This window comes from Vicugna pacos, unplaced genomic scaffold, assembly GCF_048564905.1.
Source record: "Vicugna pacos unplaced genomic scaffold, VicPac4 scaffold_19, whole genome shotgun sequence".
Lineage (NCBI taxonomy): Eukaryota > Metazoa > Chordata > Mammalia > Artiodactyla > Camelidae > Vicugna > Vicugna pacos.
The window spans coordinates 72,517,680-72,539,443 of NW_027328740.1; the positions used below are offsets into that span (position 1 = coordinate 72,517,680).

A 21,764-nucleotide genomic window follows, 5' to 3' on the forward strand; every position below is an offset into this window, starting at 1 on the left:
ACGTCCTTTAATTCCAATGTGGCCTGGAACGGGTTTAGTGTCTGTGCCTCAGTGGCCTTATCTGCGGGTGGGGAAGATGATAACAGTGCTTCCCTCAGAGGAGCTGGTGAGGGGAGAGTGAGAAGCACAAATGGAGGACTTACACGAGATGCTCATAAATGACCGAATTTAGTGCTCTCCGCCTGGTGAGGCCTTAGGGGTAGAGATGTCAGAACAGAGCAGTCCTAGCCGGAGCTCGATACGTGATGGTAGCTGTTATGATCAGTATCACCACTGTGGGTTATCAGGTAGTTTTAAGACTTGGTAATATGATTTCATGAATAATGTTAAAAGACTAGACATCTCAGATCCAGTTTACATAGTCCTCAAGATTTCTTCTGAGAATTGGATGGTTTCTTCCCTATCTTAAATCTGAGATGAGTCTCTAAAAATTTCCGTATTCCTCCATCCTTTTGCTTTAATTCTCTATTTCTTAAAAAACAAAGTTTTTAGATGGAGTTACTGGGGACTGAATTGAGGGCCTCATGCATGCTAAGCACATACTCTCCCAAATGAGGTATAATCTCTTCCCTGATTTTTTTTTAAATTTACATCTTAATTTTCAGAGGTTAGAGGCCTCTAATTATTTTTCTGGAGACTTGTCCATGAACCTGTAAATCTACAATTAATGGACAAAATTTGGTTTATTAAAAAAAAATCTATAGAATATTCTACAGTCCACCCAAAAGGAAATACTCTACTCATGGACTTAAAATGTTTCTCCTTTAAGGTGATTTCTCCTGTTTGGTCGAGCTTAATTTGTTAACAGCCATCCTCATCATCATAATGACCAAACTCGCTGTGAGTGGACGCCTAACTGAGGCTAAAATGCTTTGCTCATATTTTACTTCATAGCAAGTGTTTGATTGTAGGTATCAGTGTCTCCTTTTTTGTAGCTGAGGGATTGAGAGATGGGTCAGCTTGCCCCAAATGACACGCAGCTGGCGGTGGCTAGCTCGATGCTGGAATCCAGGCTGCACAGGATGAATTCTCAATTGCTCCTCTAATCAGCTTCCCGTTGAGTGTTTTCCCGAACTCCTGTGAGCCCATAAATGACCGATTTTAGCTATCTCAGCCTGATGAGGTCTTCAAAGGAGAGACACCAGTGAGAATGAGAGGCAGAGTGGCATAAATTAAAATTGTACATTTTCACAAATGTTTTATTCTCAGGTAATGACTGTAAAGGAAATAGTTTTTTAATTTAGTGCTTTGTGAGAACTAAAAACAAAACATTTAAAATAACTATTGTGCAAGAGAGAAGTGGTCTTTGAAAGTCCAACTGTTGCTAATGATGTTACTTGTTTTTTCTAGTGGTGCTTATTTACTGAAAAATTTCCAAACACTGAATTTGTTTTATGTAGTCTTAGTATGAAAGAAAACTTTGTCAGTGAGTATTGTAAGTAAAATCCTTACTCTTTTCTTTCCTGATGATGAATATCTTAGTTGTTTACATGGCTTAAGTATATTTCGTCATTTGTGAAATTTGAGTAATATGGTTTACCTTGTCTGACTGTGAGAGCTGGACGCCTTGTATACAAAGCACCGTAGAGGTGCTTAATAAAAATGTGCTTTCACAGTGACTGATAGTTTAGAAGTATCAACTCTGAATACTAAAAAGGGTAGCTTATTTCTGATGCATATTCAATCTGTGTATATATGATATACATTAATATGGCTTAAAGTAACTAGGATTGTTTTTTTTAAGTGCAGTATGAAGCTTTAATGAAATCTGTGTCATTCTAGTGAGACAGGGACTACTTAAATTGCCTTAAGCAGACGACCTTGAAGATTATTTACACAGAATGTAAGCTCAGAATTCATGTTGCCGTGTAACCATCCATCAGACATTTAATTTCTCGGGATTCTGACCAGAACCATTAAGTTTAGAAAAATCCACATTGATTATTATCAGGGAATAAGCTTCTCTCTTTTGTGACTAAAGAAAATTTTGATTTTTTTCTGCACTCTTTTCAGGTTTTAAAATTTCAAAATTTTGATTTGACATGTCACTTTTTTAATAGAGAGAATAAAGCTCATGCTGTTTTAATATGTAAATAAATGTTTTTGTATTTCAATACCCTTCTATGATTTCCTGGCTCTTTGAGAAGTATTTTGCAAGATACTTAGATTACCTACTGTTGGAAAAATACAGACGTGACTTTTATGAATATAGGCGTAGTACAGTTCTGTTGGTTTTTACTACAGTGCAAGACATGAGACCTAGGAGAGCTTTGCTGCTGATTGCCAGGAGGACAGATCTCAGGTCTCAGTCTCCCCTCGTGTAAAATGAAGTGGCTGGACTGGATTCTTTCCTCTTCTAAGATGAGCTTCCATGAGCCTATGTCTTTTGTTTATATTTAGGAGTATTAGCAATATCAGATTAAATACTGAATACCCCTCCATCCCCCCGAAGCAAAGTGCAGTATATGCTACATAAGCTTCTAGTTATCTGATTCTCGTTTCTCATCTTACAGTCAATTTTTGTGTTGCATGTTTCCCGGCAACCTGGAAGGTCTTTTTAGCCATAGGTGGCGCTGTTGCAACTTTTTACAGTCTTAATTTTTCTGTTTGTAAAATAAGGCTTAAACAATGTGATTTTATTTTGATTCCTTTGCTTAATGCTTCAGAATAGCACAACGTCCATTATGTCTTTCTACCTGGAAAATTTTTTCTGCTTATATCATAGTTTTATTCTTTTATCTCGCTGTGAACATTTCAGACTTGCTGTGCAAACAATGGCAAAATCGGGCTTTTCTTCTAGTGTTAGAAACCAGTGAGCCGGGATATTATAAAACAGCTAGAAGCTGCCTCTGGAGCACCATAAAGCTGAAAGGTGTGTTGAGTTCCCTGAGTATTGACCCCGCCGCTGTGTGTTAATTGGTGGGAGTTGATTTGGTACATATATGATGGGGTGTAGTTTCTTGACTTGGGTTTGCCTGCACGTGCTGACACTGAACCATGTGATCCTGAGTCAGCTCGTTCTGAGTTTTCCCCTCGTCTGTGAGAAGGGGACACTCATATCTGCTTTGTAGAATTGTGAGAATTAGTAATTATGTAACATGTTTACCACAGTGGGTATGTCAAGAGAGCTCATAAACTTTAGCTGCTGTTTTGTGTGCAGCCATCATTTTATAGTCTTTGGTAATTACAAAGAAACAAGAAAATAAGAAAAGCTGATTTTATGATGAAAGATATTTGAGGACGTTCCATAATTCCTACACCCATAATTTAGCATCAGCAGAGTCAGAACTGTTACACAGTCGCCCTGGACCAACGTTAAGCCACAGAAATTTTTGTTACTTCATATATGTTGGGGCCTAAGGGGAACCAATACTTATACACATGTTGTCTCCAGCAGCCAACTGAGAGATGACACAAAAGAGTAGGCAGGCGATAAATGTCTTCTTTGTTACTGATGAAGCCACGTTCTCCATGAACTTCAGGGCTGTGGATAAATGAGTGTCATGATACTGTGTCCCAGAAGTAGAGACTCACCCTGTCCCAGGTATCTCTGGGCCACAGCAAGCCTTCCCTTGAGAGAATGAGCCCCATCATGCACAGGGCTGTTCTGCAATGGAGCTGAGCATCCAGGGTGCTTCCCTAGGGTAGTCAACACTGGAGGGAAAGGAAGGGTTTCACATGCCCTGTTTGTCTCCCCGGAATCACAACTCAATCTGTTAATGTGAGGAGGGCTAGCTGTGGGCCAGGGGTCAGGGCTGTGAAGGGAGTAGCACTCTGCATGGCCCAGAGGAGTGGGGAGGAGGTATCCCTTCCATCAGTTTAAACAGGTGGTGGGATGGAACAGAAGGGTTCATCCCATGAGTTTATAAAAGGAGAAATAAGAATTTCCTTTGGGTATTAGTCTAGCCAGGAAACACAGAAGATGATTAGGAAGGAGACTTGTAAACCACTGTAATATTAATTTGACATTTGTTGAGCACCCAAAATGTGCTACATTCTTTTCTGAGCGTTTTACAGAAATGAATCCTTCAATCTTCTCAACAAGCGAGTAAGGAAGGTTTGATTGTTATCCCAGTTTCACAGTGTGGAAATTGAGGCACACAGAGGGTAAGTTGACCAAGGTCACAGAACTAGTAAGTGGCAGAGCAAGTATTTTAACCCTGGCTGTATGGTATTGTGGCTCCCAGAATGGGCTTTGGGTGTTTAGATGTATCTGCATCCCTCGATTTCTGTACGTCTGTGCATCAATTAGCCCAGAAAGGACAGGGAAAGGAGAGTTACACAGGTGCTCACAGTCGTGTCTCGGCAACTGTCCACGAAGAGTGCACCGTGATTAGAATTAATTGTTTTCCAGGCAGCAGATCTGTTGGTATAACAGAAATTTAGTCCATTGAATTCATCTAGAAATCCTTCCTGCTCTGCTTCTGTCCACACTTGCCATGTGACTGCCTGCCCGTGTTTGGGCCGTGGAGGAGAACATATACTCATGGTTGAACTCTGATATTGCAGTCTGGTTCATAGTTTCACATCTTCTGTTACATTAATAAGTTAAATTTCTGGTTTTCTTGCATCAGTGTCTCATGAGTTTGGTTAATGTGAAACCAGTCCATGGGAGCCCAGGGGTTATGATGGTATAAATTTTTAGCACGTTGTGGCACTTCTAGCCATGCAGACATGACTGGGGGATGTACGCCTTTCTCACTGATTTCTCCCAACAGCAGGGTCCTCTCACGGATGTGAGGCTGGGAGCTCTCTGAGTAGCTCAGTCAGAGGCCAAGTCCACCAATCCGAAAATGATGAAGTACCTGGAAGTGGGTTTAATAAAAGTAAAGGGCTTCCAGGTAGTCCGATGGGCTGTTCAAGAAATTTGGTGAAAAGCTGTCCACTGTCTGTGGTTTAGCTGCTTCTTTGCTATTGAAAAGTCTGGAGTAGATGAAGGGATTTTAAAAAGCAGAAAGGAGTGATTTCAGGTGGTACATCCACACCGGTGAGAAGTGATGGATGACCGCCTGTGTGAGGCACAGACAGAGTCTTACAAACTTCATAAAACAGCTTCAAATGCTCTGCCATCTGAGTGCGCTTCATATGGGGTCCAGTTCATCACTGGTCACGCTGTGAGGGCAAGTAACTGACGATGGCAGAAAGGACACGGAGGCATCAAAAAGGTCTCACTCATGTTCCCTGTTTAAAGAATGTGGCACAGTGTATTATATTTGAGCTGGTTTTTCACTGAACAGTTTTTAGTGTTTTCTGGGACTCCCCAGTGCCCCAAGGTTCCATGCAGCTGGGTGTCCCCTCATTGCAGCTCCGTCAGCGCTTGCCCTGGGCTGATGTGGTGTCACGGGAAGCAGGACGGTCAGCGTCCCCGGCTCCTCTGAGCTCCGTCTCCTCATCTGCAGAGCCTGGTTTCCCATCCGTGTCTACTTAGTAGGGTTGCTGAGAATCACACGTGATGGTTATCAGGTGTGATTTCTGGTTGTCTCTGCGATTGGCAAATAGCCAATAATTGATAGAAACTCTTGTTTTTTTTTATTGTAATTGTGTCTCCTAGATTGCAGTGGTTTTTAGTCTGCATTTTTTTATAACTTTACTCATTTTTAAATATGCCCTTATTTTATTTATTTTTTTTGAGGTACTGGGGACTGAAGCCAGGACATTGTGCATGCTATGCAGGTGCTCTACAACTGAGTAATACCCACCCTCCTTTTCTGCACTTAAAAATAAATATTGCAATACACAAAATAGCTCTTAAACTCCATCATGGGACCTGGTCTCTGTATAGGCAAATGAACACGTATACTATTTCAATAAGAATAAATGCTGTTGAGACATACGTTTCTGAATCTGTTAATGTGCTTAAAAACGATCATAGCTAGTGATAAACACGAGACTTAGATCCAGGACTTTTTAGGGTATGTTTTGCCATCATGGGAAATTACATTCTACCGAGAAGGCTAATTGGGTCTCTTTGATATTTGGATGGTTTAGCAGGTGATCAAGGCTTTCCAAAGCTGACAGTTTTGTATTTTAAACTAACTACAAAGTTATCTTCTAGAAGATGGAAATCCTAAGCTTGTGAATTTCCCAGTAATCCAGGGGGTATGTGTCTGTGTCTGTGTCTGTGTGAACGTTTGTGTGTGTGATTTCAGGAATGTAGAAATAAGTTCCATATAGACTTCTGATATCTTTCTCTTCCAGTTCAAGGTTTAAGCATATACTTACACAAATAAATTGATTTTCTTTTGTCATTTGGCATATTGGCGGGAATAAGAGGTTCTCATACTTGTTTCAGAAGGGTTGGGAAGCATGAGCTTAGAAAACGGGAGGAGAAAGAGGCAGGGAGACACTTCACACTTTGTGCAGTATATGAGAAACGGTAGCTTTTCTTTTCTCTTTTCTTCTAAAGCAAACTGGCTCTGAATTGTAACACACTATTCCTCAGAATTGCTTTTCTAATCAGATACAAGTGCCTCAGATTTTTCAAGGCAACATGAATGATGAAATGTGTTTTAGCATTTATCTTTAAAAGTAGTTTTATTTCTCAAGTAAAAGACTATAGCCTGTTTCTTCCAGCGTCTCAAGAAATTCTCATTGATCTATGTACATGTTCTATGTGCTTATTTTCTTTTCTTTTTTTTTAAGTGCTTGTTTCATTGTGGTGTGAATCAATGTTTAAAATTTCTGGATTTTGATCTTTAGAAAATGCTGATATATCAGAACTGTTAAAAACCTGATTGTTCTTTGGTCCTTGTTTGGTGGGGCACCCTATTGATTACTCTTGTCTGTTAAAGAGAGAAATTCTTCCTCTAGCCTGCAGATCATTAAGTGTATGGTTTGCAGTATGCCTTTAAATTTCATTGAATGCATTGAACATGATTGTCCAGTGAATTTTGAGTTGACTCATAGTAATGACTTTGCTTTGATTCTGTGGCTTTTGCTCCTCTCCACAAGAGCTTGAATTCTCTGTTGCATTTTGTATACGTGTTCTTCACAGTGGAAGAAATTTTGCATTTTTTACAGAGGTGGTTTTTCCTAACACCTCTGAATGCCTTCTGTAATTGATACAACAAAAATCTGTTATTTCAATGCTTAATTATTTCATAAACTAGTTTTTGGCTTAATCAGAAACAATGACAGAGTGATAATAAAAAATAGGAAAACTTTCCTTCCTTTGAAGAATAGAAATCAGGTGGTCAGGCTCACCCATGCTTTGGGCCTGACACACTTAATCTCATGTCATTGTGTATCATGATTCGGAGATGGAGTTGCTTCAGGTTTATTGATTTTTGTTTTAACATTTGTGTTGAATTCTTTCTCCAGGCTTATGTATCCTGTTGGGTTTGTTGAAACTGTAGAAGGGAAACAAAAGCTTTTTTTGGTTTCCGGAGGCCTGAGTTGCTGATGATAAGGGTTGAGGGTGGGCTGAGGAACAGAGTGACACTCCCTCTGCTCCCAGCTGAAATTGATGAACAATGAAATCAATTAAGTGTATCGGTATTTGACCAATAGAAGTTAGCGAGCCCAAACTGGCTAGTTATGCCCAAAGAAAGTACTGAATTCACCTGCAGAATTAGGTGCTTTACCAAGAAGAAGCAGCTTAGAGCAATCAGAAAAATCAGTCCTATGATGAGATATAAAGTAAATATAATATCTTTTATTTCTGAAACTTTTCTACGTTAAGTTGTGTAGAGCTAAAATTAAGTTTCAAGCACCAGGAGTTAACAGTGTGGGTGGTTCTGTATGATCATTATTCAGGAATGTGCCTAGACTCTGCTAGAGTGTCTGAAGCTGGCAGGAAAAGACCCAGAGCCAGGATTTGTCACCTTAGGGTGTCCTCCATAATGGTTCCATGTGGGAGCCCATGATTGGGTTAACAAATTGTAACAGACCCCAGCCGCCTGTCAAATTTAAGAAGAAAACGTATGCTTAGTAACTGCTTTGCAAGCAAGTGCCTGTGCATCCTCACTCCTGTCTCCTTGCCTTAAAAAGCAGAGATAATGCTTTGCTTGCGTAGATGATGTTTTAGATAGCACTCTGCTCATCGCAAAGCAATGACCCAGGCCCACAGCTATAAAGGCTGGGCTTGTGTGCAGTTAGATACTCTATTATCCCCCAAGCAAGGACCTAGCTGGTCTGGTGGTCTGCTTTGTAATTCACATGTCTAAAGAATGTATCTTATTCCCCTCACCCCATGACTTACCTAAAGATACACTAAGCCTTTGTACTCATGGTGGATTCTACAATCTCTGTCTCATCCTTCTTTCCCCAAGTTCCTGCTTACTATCACACAACTGTTAATGACGTTTTCCTTTGATTATACACAATAAATATGGGATCATTTGAGAGGCTCGTGGAGTTGGGTCCCTACGCCCTCTCTCTTTCGTGACTTTTTCCACAGAGTCTTGAGTATTCATTCCCTGTACGTAAGACTTCTGCCAGCCAGAACCCACAGTTCCAGGTGAGAAGGATGCAGGCTTTATCTCTCCTACCTCTAGGGAGAGAGAGTAGAAAATTGAGATCTGCTCTTCCGTGGTCCCTTCCTGCCCCAGGTCTGCTCCAGTTCACCTGCAGCCTTCTGGCCTCTGCTCACACTGCCTCTGTCCCAGGACTGACAGCAGCCTTTTCTTCCCTGGTAAACATTTCCTGTGCCTTTTAGAAGTTGGTCTCTTCTCTGCAATACAACCCTGGCAGATGTGATGGTGGTAAACGTGCTGGAGGGCAGTCACTTGGGGACTGCCAGGAGCCATGCTGATTCTCCTGAGTCTCTCATTCGGGGTTACAGAACTGTCGAGCAGCAGAGGAAGCCCTTTAACGTGAGGCCAGCTCAGCATTGCATCACTTTCATTTTATTTTTGAATTTTCAGTGGAGAAATTATTTGTAGCAAACTGTTCCAGATTTTTGGCTGCCTGCTTTCCTCACCACCATTTCCTTGTTGGCTCTGGTGCTTGTTGTAAGAACCAGGTTTCTTCTCTGGTTATTTCTAGCAGCTGGGCTTGCCGAATCCTTGATCTGCATTTGAAGCAGAATGCTTCTTCGTGATGTCAAGCTGATTTTCCTATTTCTGAATATTTCGTGTACACTCAGCAACTCTTTCAAGTGAAATGCTCTTGTCCAATTCTGTTAACCCATATTTGCCGATCTCCTGCTTTCATGCTGAGGGCAGTTTCTTCTTCCTGTAATAAAAGTTAGCAATTTGCATTTACTATTTGAAGGTTCTGGCCCTAGGTGCTTTTGTCCTTAACAGTTTTAATACAATTCACCCATTAAAATGTGCAGCGGTTTTTACTCAAAGCCCAGAATTGTGCATCGCAGTCAATCTTAGAATATTTTCATCCCCCAACAGGAAGCCCTGTATGCACAAGCAGTCATTCCCATCTTCCTCATCCTCCCCCAGCCCCAGGCAGCCATTGTTCTCTCTCTATGGATTTGCCTGTGCTGGACATTTCACGTAAAACAAGTTATTTCATGTAAATGGAACTGTCTATTGTGACTGACTTCTTTCACACTGAGTAACTTTTTCAATGTATTTCCAGGTTGTGGCCTGGGTCAGTACTCTATGCTTTGCTATTGCTGAATTATATTCTACTGTATATCTGGGCCCTACTGTTTACCCATTCATCAGGTGATAGTCGTTTGTGTTGTGTCTGCTTTTTGTTTGTGAAGAGTAATGGCGCCGTGAATAGTCCTGTAGGAATTTTTATGTGGACATTTGTTTTCAGTTCTCTTACTTGTGTGACCAGAGAGCAGAAATGCTGGGTCATTCATAAACCAAATGTTCAACTCTCTGAGGGCCTGCCAGGCTGTTTTCTAAAGTGGCCACCCTGTGTTACATCCTCAAAAGCAAGGGCTGCGCGCTCCGCTTCCTCTGTGTCTTCATTAGTGCTTGTTACACATTTTTTTTATTATAACCTATTGTAGTAAGTGTGAAGCGGTTTCTCCTAGTGGTTTTGACTTGATTTCTTTTACAGCTAATGATATTGAACATCGTTTGATTGTGCTTATTGGCCATTTGTATATTTTCTTTGAAAAATACATTTTCAGATACTTTATACACATTTTAATTGAGTTCTCTTTTTCTTGTTGAGTTGTAGGAGTTTTTTCTTTTATTTGAAGATACAAATACTTAATCAGATAAATAATTTGAAAAAATTTTCTCCTCTCTGATGTTTTTTCACCTTCTGGATGGTGTCCTTTGAAGCAAATTTTTAACATTTGATGAACTCCAATTTATCACTGTTTTCTTTGTTCCTTGAGCTTTTGGGGTAATATTTAAAATCTGAGGTATTTTATTTAAACTTTTATATAAAAAATAACTTAATTCTTAAGACTGTTCTAGGAGATGGGTGCTGTGGCTGTCCCCAGTCTATGGATAGGAGACTGAGGTGCAGAAAATTTCACTGAAATATCAGTGTCACAGCTACCCAGTGCTGTGGGATTTCAGACCCTCATGTTTGTCCCCAGCATTTGTGATCTTCACCACCATGCTCCACTACTGCCTGGAATCATTAATGAAAAAGTTTTCCTTTTTTGATTTCTTGATTGTTTGTTTTCTCATTGGGGAACTCACCTCTTCATTTTCCTTGCAGAGATCTGTGTAGGTTTATTTTAGATCTCATGTACTTATTTATTACACAGGCTCCAGCGATGATTGTGCCTAGTTGATCTAATCAATTCATACTCAAGTCTTTCCTGCTCATGACACTAAAAAGAGAGTCATGATTTACATAATGCTCAAAGAAGAATGTACTTGAGTGATTTTATTTTTCTAACCAATCAAACAAATCAAATAAAAACCCGGTGTTGGAACAGATTATAAGCCCTGCAGAATAGGGTCACTGTCTTCCTTGTGTTTCATTTGATTTGTCACAGTGTCTGGATAGTGCCTTGCTGTCCAGCAGTTTTGTGAGTATACGGTGCTCGTGAATCATTGTAAGGAAAGAATTTTGACAACAGACTGTGTTGTTCATTTCACAAGGGAAAAGATCATATAGAAATACTGCTCAGATTTATTTTAAAATTAAGCTTGGTGTTTTGAGAAGGGTTCAAGAAACCATACAAAAATCTTTTTCACTAATTTTAAATCTATCTTAGACACATTATGCATACATAGCAGAGTAACTTATCAACTAGTTTTGACAAGAGGAGTGTATTATTGATTATCTATTTTAGTTGAAATATTCTACCTGGGATAAAGTAATCAGTGCCCATAAATGAACAAATATGTTTGTATTTCTATGCAACATGGGGGCAGACTTCATATGTTTTTATATAATATATATGACTGTGTGTTTTAATCTGTCTGTCAGTGTTTTTATAGTTTTTCATCAATGTTGTAACTTTAGAATTCTTCTATGGAAATCACCCCCAATTCTAGTGCAGTTTGTACTGTGTATCCTGTCTTATGCATGGGATTCCACTGTCCCCTCACTGAGGAATTTCCTCTCCTATTGAGTTAGTAGCAGAGTTAAAGGAACTGTGATTTCTAGGCCTTTGCTCTCCATGTGTTTGCAGTTGGCTGTCAATCAAGATTTTCTCTTTCTTGAGTTTTCATTGTTCAATTAGAATTTTGGAAATAACAATTAATATGTTGCAACACTCTCCCTAGAAACTTGATGTGTTTGTGCTTTCCAGTTTCCAATTTACAAAAAATGTAAATGCACTCTTGTTTTTAAATAGTCCTTTTTCACTAGATATTTGTTTACTTCTTTATAGTCAAAATATTTTTTTCCCAATGAATGAATAGGTTTGCATGTTTTAAAAGATACCTTACTTTTTAAATTTCTTATTCTAACAGGTATATTCGTTGTACAGAATTTAGAAAATAAGGATAAACACAATTATAACTTAAAAATGGCCTCTAATCTCACCTGGAGATACAGTTGTAAGGTTTGAAATTGAGAATTACAAGTCCTCTCAAACTGTTCTTCTATTTCAAGTACGGTTTGGTTACTGAGATCCTCGAATTCCCATATGAATTGTAGCAGCAGATAGTCAGTTTCTGCAGAGGAACCCACTGGGATTGTGATCGAGTCCACGTTGAATATATGGATCGCTCTGGGGAGCACTGCCATCCCAAGAATGCTGTCATTTGATTCAGGAATGTGCGTGGTGTGTCTGTCCAGGTATTTAGGTATTCTTTAATTTTTTTCAGCATTGCATAGAGTTTACATTGGATTATTTTACTATATATTTTGCCTTTATACTGAGGACAAGTGTGCAAGGTACCGGGATCAGAAGTGTATTGGAGCTCCGCAGCTTGCTGCCACCATGGACGCTGTGCTCTTGCTTCGCCCACTGTACAATGTTGCACAAAATAGGACCTAAGTAACTCTCTCTTGAAAGAATGATTATATGATTGCTGGATGATGCTTGAGAGTCCTTGTGATGATGTCTTTTTCCCAGAATTTCCCCTCTTCTTTACTATGCCCTTTCCCTTCCTTTCCTCCAGCCTGTGTTTCAGCCTGCCTGTGGCATTGATTTTCCTTGTCTGTGGACTCTTCCTTTCACTAGTTCGTGATAATGTTACATGTGAGATGTGGAAACTTGCTAGATGTCAAGAAAGAGGAAATCCATTGCATTCTAGTTTTTTTAGAGTGTGCTATTGTATTATCGATTGAAATGAAATCAGGCTGACCCATTGAGCCATCCCCTGAGCTCTTTTTGCCTTCCTACAGGTGATACTGCTCTCGTTGCTGCATGTGCCCTTCCCCCAGACTTGGTTTTGGGGTTGAGTAAGTCACCGTCACTGGAGCCCTCTCTTTAAATGATGAAGAGAACATTTGCTCTTTCTCCCTGTTTGGGGACTTGGATGAGATGAGGCAACAGATAAAGAATGGAGCCCCACCTCATTCTGACCCCCGCTCTTTCCGTTCCTTTCTCCAGGGGAAGAGTACAATTCAAAAATATAAAGATTGTGAACTAATGACATAGACAAGACAACCGATCATTTATTAAATACCCTTTCATGCCAGAAACAAATGTATTATACACACAAAAAGCACATAAAATACGGTAGTACTGTGGTTACAAACGTGGGTCCGAGTTCGAGTCCTGGTCTGGAGTGACAAGTCCTGTGAGATGGAGAATTGGTAGGTCGGCTTAGCCTCTCTTGGACTTGTTTTCTGTCCTGCAGAGATGGGGCTCGCTAGGCGTCCCTCCCCCGTAGAGGTGCTGAGGGGTGTAAAAGACACGTGTAGGCAGACCGAGCACAGCTGCTCTTTCCTCGTAAGTGCAGGATAGCATCGCTTTTGCGGTGATGGCTTTATGACTGCACCGTGTAGACTCTCAGTGCTCCAAAGGGATGCCTTGCAGATTGGAGATGGGATTCTCACTTCTGTATATACCCAAGGATTGTGTTATTGGGCCTTGCTAATTTGACTCTATTCTTTAGAAAGTACATAATGTAGATATATTTTTCAAACATGCATGATTTTTTCTTTTATTATTTATAGTTCTACCCTCTCATCTCTTGGTGTGACTTTTCATGGAATCCAGGAAACAGTCCTAAGCAACCTGCCTCTTCACACTTCTCCGTGGTGGTTTCCTTCCCTGACTAGAAGAGGGTTTTGCATAGGTAATTTTGATTGCTCCCCTTCTCTTGGAGACTCTCTGTTTTTCTGCCCATCTCTCACCTGTCCATCTGTCCATTTCTCTACCCACTCATTCTTCTGACTTGTTTCAATAAGCATTTCAGGCAGCTTACAGAAGAACAGGTACCAAATAAACAGGTGAGAAAATGGGGCCAAGTTCATACAGTGAGGCTAGGAGTTGAGCCTGTGTGAGAGTTGCCAGCGTGAGACACACGCCTCTGCCTTGTGACTTATAAGATAGACAACATCAATGTGCCTGAAGCTCCCAGCAGACACAGGGAAACAGGGTTTGTGGGAGATGCTCATTGGCTGTGAAATAAATAAGTGGCTTAGTAGAAGCCCAGCCTTTCCAAGTACTAAGGCTTAGGAGAATATTTTAGTGTCTTCCAAAATCAGATTATTGCATCTTTTCTTTTTCAGAGTTTTATGTATAGTTGGTTTACATTCTATACCTGGAAATTTCTCCAAAACTTCTGCCCACGTGAGTCCCATGACTCGGGAATGGGGTGGTTCTGCTCATTGACGGGTGTTGGCCAGAAACGGAAAATGACAGCCTCAAAGGAGCCTGGGATTTATCAGTTATGTTTTGTCAGTGCTGTAGATTTCAGAAAATGCTTTCACCTTTTCTTTCCATCTGAGGCAGCAGCGCGCTCTCTTACCAGCATCAGGAGCTCAGGGCCACGGGATGGTGGGGGCTGACTGCACTGCCGTCAAGACAGCTGAGCTAGTCACTGCAGGTGTGGTTCTTTTACATACTGCAGTTCATGCTCTTTACTAGAATGTTTCAACAGGGAGTTAATTAACTGAGTTAATTAACCTTTTATAAATATGATGCTTTGTTGAAAAGACAGTCATAGGCAGAATATAAGTTGTGATCACTTTAAAAATGGTTTCATTACTGAAATTTCAGTAGGAAAGATCCAGTTTATCTTATTTCCGCCTCTCTTTAAAAGTAACAAGGAAACAAGACAGAAAAAGCAGAGGATGATTTCTGTTCTTCCTCTCGGCTTGCAGGTGCCCTCACCTCCAGTGGCATCCATCCAGACACCAGCACTGACACTGGCCGTGCTCAGAACTGCCTCAGCCCTGAAGACACATCTGACAAATGGAAGGGGGCCGCGCCCTGTTACAGCAGGTGCTCTCACTTTGTGGGTCCTTATGTAACTGCGCGGTGTTATTCAGGATCGCCCTTTCTACACTTTGTGACGCTGCTGCGGTGTCTCCTAGTTATTTGTTTCTGTAAGTACTCGTGTAATTTTCCAATGTGTGGTACTAGACATCTAAAAATGCATTTTTCAGATGAAAAATAGTGTGTATTTAATATAAATGTATGAAAAAAGGGTCAAATGGATCTATCCTGGTGCCAGTACTCAGAGATAATAATTAACACATTAACATCTATTTTCTGTTCTTTTCATCAGTGTGTATTACCTCTGTCATAAAAACCAGCGAGCAATGTGTGCCTGTATACTGTGTGGAGACCTCCATTTTCCATTCGGCTTATTACACATTTTTCTACAATATTCTATCTCCCCTGGCATGATTTTTAATGACTAGTATAGCATTCTGTCTTGTGGAGTCCTCGTCCATTTTACTTTGGACTTAAATAAACTTTTAAATTCCAAGTATACTTAACTGAAATTCTGAAAAGAGATCTGTTGTGGTACCGAAAGTCCCCTACATCCCTTCCCCTTTTTTCCTGAGAGTAAAAACTGCTGACAATGTGGAGTATATATTTCATGACCTTTATGCCTATGTCATATAAATAAACACATACATACACGTATATGAGAAATCTATGTCTATGTGTGTGTATATATGCTTTATTGAAAAATAAGGCCATACTATATGTTTTCTGCAGCTCGGTTTATTCACTCAGGTATATATCACAGACGTCCTCTCTCTCCAGACTCACCCGGTCCTTTCAGATAGAGTAGAGGGTTTTCCTGATATGCAGGTTTGGTCTCTTGTGTAAGGACACCTTTCGTGGGAGCGTACTGTGGACAAGGCCTTGGACCACGCCGAAACACCGGAACTTTAGTGCCCACAGCTCACCGTGATTTACCGCATCATTGTCTTGATGGTGGACACTTAAGTTTTCTCCATTTTCCACTGTCAGAAAGGGTGTTTGACTGGCATACTTCTTATACAAACATTCCTGTGATCTTGTATGAGTATTATTTTCGTTAAGTTTTCTGGAAATTTAGTCCTTGGATGTGACAACTACATAAATCACAGGCTCCTTTCAAGTGAATCAAGAAATTCCTTCTCCTGTGGGGCATGAAAAGATGTAGAATAACTTATGTAACCAATTCTCTATCGCTGGATATGATTTCACTTCAGCTTTTCTTCTCACCATTGTAAACAGTGCTGTGTAAATGCTCTGATAAGTACATCTTTTTGAACTGAATTTTTCTAAATGAAACGATTCCAAAATGTGGAGTTCAGCCTGTGTGTACACACGTTTTTCAGAGTTTACATATCCATTGACATGTCATCCTCCAAAAGATCGCTCACAGTTTGTTCTCTCAAAGATGGACACTAGCTAGAATATCTTTTAAAAATATGTGCCAATATGATGAGCAAAAGTACTTTTTCATTGTTTTAATTTGCACTTGATGACCAGTGAGGTATTGAGCATTTTTCACTCATTAGCCATCTGACTTTTAAAAAGTGAATGATCTCTTTTGTCCTTTGCACACATTTAAGTGAGGCAGCTTCTTGTTGCTTTGTGACAGCTCTATGTATATTATGAACATTAACCCCTTGTCTTCATCAACATGTATCAGAGAGCTTTTCCTTGTCATATTTTGCCTTTCATTTTGTTCAGTAGGTTCATTTTTGTTGTGGCCCAAAATAATCTTAAGATTGTAAATGTCTTCTTTTTGGGTTTTATTCCTGATATTATTCTTAGAAATACTTTCTTATAATGGTATAAATTTCTTCTGTAGGTTTTTTTAATCTCTAAGATGGAGATGATGATGGTACTTGTTATAGTGAAGAGAAGTTGAATTAATATGAGCAAAGAATTATATTCGCTGTTATTAGTACTTTCTAATATTCACATCACATTCTGTAATTTTTCTTGCGGTCATTATGACTGGAATAGAATTTGTTTTTTCCAGGGGATTCTCTGATTGTCCCAAGACAATTATTGAATTCCTACTTTGCTTTTTAACTTGAAATCCCACCTGTAAAGAATACTTATGTACACTAGAGTCTCTTTTTGAGCTCATGGTTTATTTTTATCAATCTTACTTTCTTACACTAGCACTATATCTTACATATTGTAAACATTTATTTAATATCTGACAGTGCGATTTTTTGATTCTCTTTTCGATCCCAAATTTTCTTGGTTAGTATTATGACTTTATTATTCCTGAAGAATTCTAATATAATTTTTCAAGTTAAAAAAAAAAAGAAGTGCTGTCGTGGGATTTTTTAGTACTTTTGAATTATCTTTAGGAGAACGTACATTTTTACAAAACTGCTTTCCTCCATACAAAATGTTGATGTCTCTACTTTCACACCTCTTACTTTACCCCACAGTACAGTCCTGTACTTCCACCATGTACAACATGGGCATTATTTTTGAGTTTATTCCAGATTATTGTTGATGTTTTTGTTAATTATTTAAGTCAGAATTTTTTGCTATTGTATATTTTAACTGTTAAAACTGACACCTAGGAAGGCAGATTCGGTTTGTAAATACTCACTTTGTAACTTCTCATTTAAAATTGTAAGTATTAAGTACTTGTTACAGAATCCTTTCTTTTCTGTTTTTAAAAATTTGTTTCCAAGATTCTCAAAATGGTCATAGCAAAGTAGTATAGGTGGGGACAGAGATGGAGAGAGGTAGTGTGGCTCATGTACAAACTGTGAGCACTTTCATGGCTGTGTTTACGCTGGAAAAGCCGCTGAAGAGTCCAGGATAAAACAGGGGTGGCTTTGTATGCAGTTGAAAGCCAGCTTTCTTGCCTGGTGAAGCCTGGTGGGCGTGACAGGTAGATGATCAAGGTCGAATGGAGGTTATTGGCTGCACAGAGCGCTGTGTCTGAGAACTGGAGAATATCGCCATGGGAAATGCTTGGTGCCAGGAACAAAGCAGAGGAGCTGGGGACCCTGTGTGTTAAGGAATTTCCAGCCCTCGGAGTGGGAAGATCAGACTCTGCATTCAGATCTGAGTTTGAATTCATCCTCTTTAGTTTACTTGTCCTCTGACTTTTGTCAAGCTATATACCCTATTTCACTTCCTGTTTTCTTATCTCTCAAAATAGGAGAATTACAGCCTGCTGCCAGATTGTTTGATCAGGTTAAATAATTAGTGTCTATAAGATGCCACGTACAGTCACAAGCTCAGTGAGAAATGGGCTGTCACCTGTTCTTCTGCAACTCAGTGCTTGACAAGACATGTGGGAAAGCCAGTCCCTAATTTGTGTGTGATGCAAGTAGGAACAAAATTAATGTCTTGCCTTTCCCTAGCAGTATACTTACAGCTTTGCTTCATTTACTTCTTTCCTCCTTTCCTTTCCCCTTTCCCATCCTCCACCAAAAGATCCTGAGACTCTCTCAGAATAGTAGATTCAAATTACTTTAAAGGTTGGCTCATCCTCATGAAATGAGAGTAACATAAAAAAAATCTGTGCACATCCCACAATACATTGTATTTGATTTACACACACACGTGTGCACACATACACACACACAATCTGGCTACCTTCCACTTGCAGAGGGATAAGGACCACTTTTTCTGAGTTTTCACTCACTGAGCTTGAGAACAATGTCTCTTACACAGACTTTCACCAGGCTTCGTGCATGGTGTTTTTAATTGAATTTCGGCTTTGTGGCCATAGATATAGTCTCCTAATAGAAGAGAGAAAGTGGAGACATAGACATTCCGCTGAGATATTGGTGTCATCATATTTTAGTTGGAAAGGACTTAAGACAGCATAGAGTCGTAATATTATATGGGTGAGAATCCATGATGTTGTAACTTGGACAAGAACATGGACCTTCTGCCGTCTTGTCCACAAAGGTGAAGAGGCAACTGGGCAGGGGATGGTAGGGATCCTTCTTGCTTGAGTTCCATGTTCTTGCTAGTTTTCATTGCTCAGTTGCCTTTAGTTTATGTCCATGAGGCCTCTCATGGGAAGGTCACTCTGTCCTGATAGATTGAGTTTCTTATCAGCAAAAAGCTCTGGACCCACTCATATTTCCCAGAGTTTTCTGCTGACCTGCTGACACTTTATATAATTGAGACCTAAGAAACTACAGAATATAAAATCCTTATTGTTATTGTTTGCCCTCGAGTTCCATAGGAAGGGGTGCTGTCTCAGGCTGTCTAAAGCCAGATCTGAACAAAGATAGGGTGACAGGCTGTGCTGCTGGTCCTCCACAGTTGAAGGGGATTTCCAACTTAGCTTTATATTCAAGGCAGATGAGTTCAAATCTTGCCTTTACCAGTTATTATCTTTGTGAATTTGGGGAGAAACTGTACTTTTTTGTGTCCAAATTTGTTTATCTGTAAGTAAGTTCAGTATTTATTTTAAGGTTTCTGTTTTAGAATTGAATGAGCTAATACTCTCATTTATACCTAAAATAGTGATCTCATGGTTCTATGCTGGTGCCTTGGTAGTTGATTACTAAGGGACTCCGCAGTGAGATTGGGGGTGGGGGACCCTGGATAATAGAGCTTATATTCCAGGATATGCTTGTAAAAGACTGGATGTGCAGTGGATTTTTAGTAAATATCTACTCCTTTCCTAATCTGCATTGATTGTGTATATATCTTTATACTAATATATGAACAATTTTTATTGCAATTTAAATATCTTTGTAGTATTTACAATATCTAGTTATAAAAATACGTGAAATAAAAAGATTTGAATTTATTTTCTTTTCAATAAGCAAAACAAAATAAAATAGAAAAGAAAAAAGTTTTGAAGGAGTAGAAATAATTTTATTTCTGTGGAATCAATTCCTTGTAATAGGTTTTTTGTTCATGTTGTTAAAAAGCATATAAAATTGATAGGTTGTGAAATACTGGAAATGAGGAAACAGTGGAGACATACTACCTCTAAGGCAGTCAATTTGTTACCAAGTCCAAACTCGTTCTGCTTGCTGCATGACAGGCCAATTAATCGGGAGATGAGATGTTGGAGTAAGGAAAAGAGACTTTATTTGTAAAGCTGGCAGACCCAGAAAATGGCATATTGTTATCCAGTAGAACTCTCTTCCCCAGGGCAGAATTCAGTCTCCTTTTATACTAAAAAGCGGCGGGGATGTGGCTGGTTGTTGCAAACTTCTTGCTGTATGAATTGTTTGTCCTTGAAATCCTTTGTTCCTGCAGCTGTCCATGTGGGTCAAATTATGGTGCCCCTGTAAAACCTCCAAAAAAAAGAAAGGTTATTCACTATTTTACAACTTGCCATCTATACATAAGTGTAGAAGAGCAAATATCCTTAAAGATCAGAGCCCGGAGAATAGACCCTCCTGGATATTTCAGGCTAAAGGCAACTTTCTTTTACAAAAGGTGCAGAGATAGCAAGTCTGAGCCTAGAAAACAAGGTACAGGATTAAAGCCAAATGAACACATCTAACATGGAGTGAAATTTGTTCTTTCTATTACAATTTCTTTTTCTCCCTCATAAATAATTTTAGTAAGAAACATGAGCAATTTTTTTATTTTTGCTTCTTAATAAAGGACTACAACTACAATTTAGTGAGCAGGGATGCTGTGCGTGCCTTGGTGTCACAGCAAACTCTTGTTGGTGGTGCAACATGCCTGATGCCCCATGAGTGTTGGTGAGGGTCCCCCTAACCAGGGGCTCTATTCAGGAACCACCATATGCGCGTTGACCTCTGGCACCTCTTTTTCAGCTGCAGGAAATTTTTTCAGATTCTATGATAGAAAAATCACTCCAGCTAGGGATAATCAGGGAGTAAAGGAAGAGGAAAAGGGCTTGAAGTAGAGTAGAAGAGAAAGACAGAAGCTCAGGGAGCCTGGGGGCTTGGCAGTGCTGCCTCGGGAGAGAGAGGAGCAGAGGTGTGGATGGGACCGGCTACAGAACCAGCTCCTGCAGCTTTCCCTGCACCCAAGCCACACAGCTTTTAATAGGGCCCAGGACTCTCTCCTGGCTGGATGTCACCCTGGGCAGAACCTTGAGAATCGAAGGTAAGGGGTGGGCAGCACTCACCTAGGGGGTCACTGAGGACTTTGGTCAAGTCCACATTGACTTTTCCAGTCATGTGCCTTCACCTGTTCTTTATCTCAGGATCTGAGAAGCAGGAGCAAGGAACTCAGGGAGAGATGCAGGAAGATATCTGACTGTGTTAAGAGACGACAGTCACAGTGACACTGGGAGCGAAGACACTTGCAGCAAAGTAAAATAACTTCACAACCATTGCATCAGAGCTGCATGTGTGAGAGAGCCTAAGCCTGTCTCAGAGTGCAGGGGACAAGCGGAATGGAATGGTAAAATTAACACTGACAATTGAAATTTTGTTAAATAGCCTGCTACTTTTAATTTTATCACTTCAATGTATGCAGGTGTATTTCTATGAGCATTTATAGGTTCACACAACCCCACCAGCCCCTCTTGCCCCCATGGGGGATGGGATTTCTCAAGCACAGTGCCCCTCCTGCTTGCTTGGGCCACGCTGCGGGTCCTCACCTGGGGCCGGACTGCTACAGTACACTGAGTCCCCGAGGCACGGCCTGGGATACATGACAGGAACAACTGTGCTCTTGGCTGAGGGCCTCCATTTCCCCCTGCAGTGTAAGAATGCCGGTGACTCAGTTAGAAGCATGCATCCAAGCCGTCCTTCCGTGTCATCACCATCTAGAAGCGGTGCCTGAATCTTCTGAATTTCTGCAGAATGTGGTTTACAATCACCTTGAACAAGTGAGTGTGTGTCCTCTTTCAAGTGGAGGAGTTACTGCCGTTTTCCTGGAACTTACTCACCACTAGTCCATCTGATTTTTCTGTGCTAGGATTCAGTATGGCCTGCTAATAACTCTGCAGTCAGATCTAGAAACCCTGATGAAGAGGATTATTTATTTTCTTTCTTTATATGATAGTATTTTACTTTCAAATTTCTGAGTTTTCAGTTCTTGGAGGAATTTTTTCGGGGGTTGGAGAAACAACTTTGCTCTTACCATCTTTGTGACCTGT

General features: G+C 40.1%; 1 protein-coding gene across 4 annotated transcripts in view; it reads left to right on the top strand.

Moving 5' to 3' along the window:
* LOC140693523 (uncharacterized) overlaps positions 1-21,494 on the top strand; it is a 127,851-nt gene extending 106,357 nt beyond the window's left edge. Inside the window, exons 1-3 of one of the 4 annotated variants that reach the window (XR_012069283.1) lie at positions 13,297-13,574; positions 14,605-14,829; positions 21,368-21,494. The gene's annotated coding sequence lies outside the window, so the exon portion shown is untranslated. Of the gene's footprint in view, positions 13,575-14,065; positions 14,328-14,604; positions 14,830-15,011; positions 15,275-21,367 lie in introns of those variants that run through there. The other 3 variants (XR_012069282.1, XR_012069280.1, XR_012069286.1) reach the window with 3 other exon arrangements.
* The last annotated feature ends 270 nt before the right edge of the window (positions 21,495-21,764 follow it).